Source organism: Carassius gibelio, chromosome B6 (genome assembly GCF_023724105.1).
Source record: "Carassius gibelio isolate Cgi1373 ecotype wild population from Czech Republic chromosome B6, carGib1.2-hapl.c, whole genome shotgun sequence".
NCBI classification, from domain to species: domain Eukaryota; kingdom Metazoa; phylum Chordata; class Actinopteri; order Cypriniformes; family Cyprinidae; genus Carassius; species Carassius gibelio.
In genome coordinates this window covers 6,793,987-6,799,538 of record NC_068401.1, presented here as the reverse complement: position 1 = coordinate 6,799,538, position 5,552 = coordinate 6,793,987, and the positions used below count along the sequence as shown (strand labels likewise).

Below are 5,552 nucleotides of genomic sequence, written 5' to 3'. Positions count from 1 at the left end.
CCTATTGGCAACAGGAGGTATGATAAATGAACTTTCGCCTAAATGCATTGTGGGTTTATTTTAACATGTTTGCTATTTGCGTTTTGAATTGTTTGATTTAAACTCTCTCAGATGTTCGTGGATTTTGATGATATGGATTTTAGATGACTTCGAGACATGTACAGGTAAGGTTTTCTCCCGTCTCATAAAGTAGTCGATCGTTTATGAATAATATGAGTTTTTATTTTCAAATCGATACTGGACACTGTATGTCCTATTAAACCAGTTTGACGTTCAAATCATTTAATCGAAATCTGCAGCTTTATAAAGTTAGTTTTCATTGTGATATTCGTTTGAAATTCGCCTGTGGTGGAAAGAGGTCATGTAAAAGTCGCGCATTTACCATGTTTTTACCATAGTAACATGTCGCTGAACCATGTCACGTGTTATAAAACCTCAGTAACCACAACTCAATGTATCTCCCGTCATAACTGTAGTTTTACTTTGGTATTTGTAGTATAAACACGTTACCATGCTTTTCACCACAGTAACTGTGCTTATTGTGTACTCTTTAGTTAAGTAACACATTTGCCATGCCTTTAATACCTTTTTGTAATGTAATTGTGATTCAGTGTTTTTTTTCTTTTCAGTTTTGCAGTTTCTTCATATCACATACATCTCCAGCTTCTACAACAACATTCAGTGTCCAGCAGCTCTTTATGATGCTCTCTCTCTCTCTCTCTCTCTCTCTTTCTCTCTCACTCTCTCTCTCTCTCTCTCTCTCTCTCATTTTCCTTTCCTATTTTTCTGAACTGTAATTCATAAATAAGTCACACATATTTTTCTTTCTTTCTCTTGTTCATCATGGCATATTTTCACAGCTCAGAATCAGATTTTGATCAGTTCTTGTATTAACAGGGAACTTGTACTCGAAGCTCAACTTGAAGAAGTTTCCAGTGAAGATGAAGTCCTTCAAAGGTTCGACACAGGTAATGTTGAAGATATGTAGTTATAACTGATTTACTTTAATTAATTTATCCTTACTTTATGTTAATAACCTTCCTTATAGTCCTTCCTTTCAAATATTTTGTTCACAGATCATTTCTAACACACTGTCTAAACATGTATGTATTAAAACAACAACAACAACTTGTTACTTTTTCTTTATTCCAGCTGAAAAGGAAGACCATGGGCCTGTCAAACCTTGTTTGTGGAGAGGGATGAATTTGACCATCTTGTGTGTTTACGGAGAAGACCAAAAGCTGCTAAGGCAGATATTTCCAGAGGTACGTCTGTGTTGATCTGAGCACCTCGACAGAACTTTACTGCAGTTACATTTTGCACCGAATTTTATGTTTTTTACTTTTTTAAATACCTCACGACCCCATCAGTACAAACCCTGTGCTATGTCAAAGTATTAATAATTCAAACAATTTCAGCAAATTCATATGATATTGTACAAGCGTACTCTCCAGCTTTTCCTCCTGCTGTCATTGACCATCGCCTCAGCTCTCATGCAGACTGTGTCCATTTTAAGTAGTCAGAGCGTTATATCCTAAAGTTTATATTGAGTCCACTGTATTCTTTATTAGCACCGTCTTAACCCGTTCTAACAGTACATGATATCTGTCCGCACCTCACAGTCTGCCTTTATTTCCATGTTGATTTTAATTGAACACGTCTGTTTAAAAGCAAGTCAGGAAATGCTGTGTAACTTGTCATGTGACACATCAGATCTTTAGTTAATTTGGCCAAATTAGATCATTTAAGGCTGTTCACACCAAGAATAGTAACTACAATAACTATTTTAGCATCCACACCAACATCAACCAATGATAAAGTTATGTTTATTAATATACACACTGCAGCGACGTTGATGTCTGCCACTTTAAATGATCAAGCTTTTGAAATGTGCATTTTGATTGGCTGTTTAATGTTCATCAGCTGGAAAATATATTCCACTGATGTTGTTCCTCTGTGTCATTAAGTATGGACTCATCCTTGGTATGAAGAGGTCTTTAAACTGCTTACAACAATCCTGCTGCATGTTATAGTGTAGAAAATAATTGAGAATAATATAGCTTGAAGATACAGCTTTCTTCCCTCTCATTTTGTTAAACTCAAACGCAAGATTTTGCCTTTCTTTGCTTGTTTGTCTTCATCTTAGTCCTTTACTCTCTCCACTCACTCACACATTCTCTCTTGCTCTGTTGTAAGGTACAAACAGAGCGGATGGTTGCATGATGGCCTCTTTCAGGTTTGTCAACTGAATGTCTACTAGTGTGGCTCAGCAAGTTCCTGTCATGATCAGCCCTCTCCAAGAAAGGTTTGTAGAAAATTGTAATCAATATTCATTTAATCCTCTAACCTGAATCTTTTGGTGAATTTACTTAATTATATCTGTCTTAATTCATATGTAATAAGCAATAGTAATTAAACATGGGGTTAATAGACATATTTTTGTTTTACAGCTGAAGAGCAAAAACACAAAGAACATCAGTCCTGTTGGGGATGAGGAATGAACATGGCTCTATTGTGCCCAAACAGAAAAGAGTGAAAAGGTGCTCATCCCCATTGATGTGTCTGTATTCAAGCAATGCATTAGTACAGCATATGATGTTGATCTCTATTCAAGTCAGCAATTATCATTTTTCACATATACATCTTTTTATAAGTCCTAGAATGAACAAATCATCAGGGCATCATTTCTGGAATTTGGGCAGAAAATGACTGAATATGGTGAGTACTGACACCTGCACCTGTATTCACCAAAACTATTTTTCTTATGGACTTACAGTTTTTGAAGGAGGATGAAGTCAGTTGATGGAGAAATGAAGAACGAGATGTGTTGTATATGAAGACTTCAGATGCAAAAGCCTTTAAGTTCTGTATGAAATGTTCTTCTAAGAAGAATTTTAGAAGAAAACTTCAGGTGGAACTTAGATGCCTTTGCATCTGAAGTCTTCATATGTACTATGAGTTTTCAATACATAACTGATTTGTTATGATTGTTTTTATTATTTTCTACTTGTACAGAAAGACTGCAGTAGAAGGAAAGCTGGTACTGAGAACATTTGTCTTCACTCCAGACTAAAGAGAAGCGGGTCTGAGGCCAGAGATGGAGGAGTCAATGGTCACCAAATGCAGCGCTGCAGCCTGAAACTGTGAAGACTGAATTCCCAAACAGCTGTGTGACTGCACAGATGTTACGGCCATAAAAGAAACTTCACAACTGAGAGCCCATACCTCCAACAACCTTCAACAGGAATCAATGGTATGTCCATTACAACAATTCTAAATAATAATAATATATAATTGACACAATGATTTTGTCTCTCCAGGACATCTACGCAAGGTTTTTCTTTTGTTGAGGACCGTCAGAAACTCCAGCCACACGAGCCATGGATTGCTCTCAACATCACCATCAGACAGACATTATCACAGAACCAGCACCAGCAGACTGCAAAACAAGTTCCTTCAACAGGCAATCAGACTGAACTGAACTCGTACCAGTAACACCACACACACACACACACACACACACACACACATACACACACCAGCAGCCTCATACTGTGTGCACTGCACTCTATCAGCTACACTGACTGGACTCTGACTCACTATTATTCTGCAACCTGATATTCTGTTTGCACTAATTCATACTGTACTGAAAGTGAAAGTGACGTGACATACAGTCAAGTATGGTGACCCATACTCAGAATTTGTGCTCTGCATTTAACCCATCCGAAGTGCACACACACAGAGCAGTGAACACACACACACTGTGAACACACACCCGGAGCAGTGGGCAGAGGTATATCTACAGTATACAGTGATTGTTGTTAATTGTTTTCATTTTGTTCTCTCTGTATAGTATAGTATTGCACTATATTTTCTACCTGTATTGAGCTCTTATGTATACGGTTTATATTTTTGATACTGTATATGTGTTGCAAATATATTCAGTACTTGTCATGCTGCAGTTTGCAGAAAAGCATTTTACCACCTGTATACTTGCATTCATGGTATTGTGATAATAAAATGATTTGATTTGAATTGGTCACATGACTTGTTCATCAGTTGTATTGTTGTGCTGGATAACAATTGCAAATTGTTTATGACATTGAAGAAGATCATGATAGAGACATGGATTTGAAGAAAACCAGGAGAGCTCTGATGATGAGAAGGAAACTGGATGTGATTCTTTGGTGCTCAAGACATTTCACCATGCCTTCATCTGGGTTTCTTCATCTGATTAAAATAAAATGGTTTTAATGTAACCCATTTTTATTTCACTTGAATATAATTTGTCTTAATATGCTTCTTTATCTGTCTTTATGCTGCATCCTAGTAAAATATTGCGTATGGTGTTGGATAATAAAGTATGGTGAATATTCTGTACTAGAGATGGTTTTTTGGTAGATACACCATTTAATTTTGTAAACAACACATATAATCACCATGGTTGTTTTGATGAAGACATGAACATTTAGTAATATTAATGAAATTCAGTTAGATGAAGAGCTGCATTAGAAGAGACTGCATGGACTTCATGCACAACTGAAGGTGATGAATCAAGGAAAGATCAACATGAATCCTGTTCTGTATTATAATGAAGATGTTCATGCACATTACTGATGTCTAGCTCCTGAGCAGGACAAAGATGAGACATTCTTTACAGAGATTTATGAATTAGGTATTTTATATTATGATTCTTTAAATTGCATGAATTGTATGGAACCATAAACTGCACACTGTCACACATTGTCTTACTGAATGACACATTGGCCTTGTCTGATGAAATGTCAGAATATGTATTTGTTGTCTTTGTTTACTATTAGCACTGTATTATTGCTCTTGATCTTATGAAATAAATTGAGCTCTTTCCAAATGGGCACTTATGTTGATTTTCTGGTGTCTTAATTCTAAGATAACTATGACTTCCAACTTACATAATGGTATGCTTTTGAAAAGACAACCTACAAAATGTGTCTCAACAGTTTGTTGCCAATGATGAGAATAGAGCTGTGCATTTTTTTCCTGCCCTTCCATCCCCAGGGGCCCAGTAGAGTCCCCTTGAAGAGCAAAACAATTAACATTCCAAATGGCTGTAAATCAAAATCTGATTATAGTTTCAAAAAGAAAATTGGTAGGACAACTCATTATGCTATGTTTACTAAATAATGTTTGGCACAGCTTTCAAACATTCATAGAAAAGTGCTATACATGTGTTTATAAAAGTACTCTTAGTAAAATAAAAAATGTCAGCCTGCCTCTCACATATGTCATATAACTTTGCACAATAAACATGCTTAGATATCCCTTTGTTTAAAAAAAGAAGTATTTTTCACAATTTCATTATTAAACATTTTAAACTACATTGCCCATAAGCCTTAGCCATTCTATCGATGGAAAGTGAAAGTCATGGCGCTGTTTTTTGTAGTTCAATTAAGTTATGTTCAGGTTTAAGGTTAGGATCTCGGTAAAGAGGTAATTTCACAAAATATAGCAATGCACCATTGTTAACTGAAGGTACTATTGACGTAATAATTACAGCAAAATTTACTTTGCAA

The 5,552-nt window shown here is 35.9% G+C and overlaps 1 long non-coding RNA gene across 4 annotated transcripts; it reads left to right on the top strand.

Moving 5' to 3' along the window:
- On the top strand, nucleotides 1-4,035 carry LOC127960271 (uncharacterized). Of its 4 annotated transcripts, none has more exons than XR_008154359.1 (9): nucleotides 1-17; nucleotides 112-158; nucleotides 898-968; nucleotides 1,153-1,265; nucleotides 2,197-2,305; nucleotides 2,451-2,540; nucleotides 2,655-2,718; nucleotides 3,016-3,253; nucleotides 3,321-4,035. It is a non-coding gene; the product is annotated as an uncharacterized LOC127960271 (long non-coding RNA). The 4 variants fall into 4 exon arrangements; XR_008154360.1 differs by having other exon boundaries at nucleotides 3-17; nucleotides 112-164; XR_008154358.1 differs by having other exon boundaries at nucleotides 3-17; nucleotides 112-164; nucleotides 630-968.
- The last annotated feature ends 1,517 nt before the right edge of the window (nucleotides 4,036-5,552 follow it).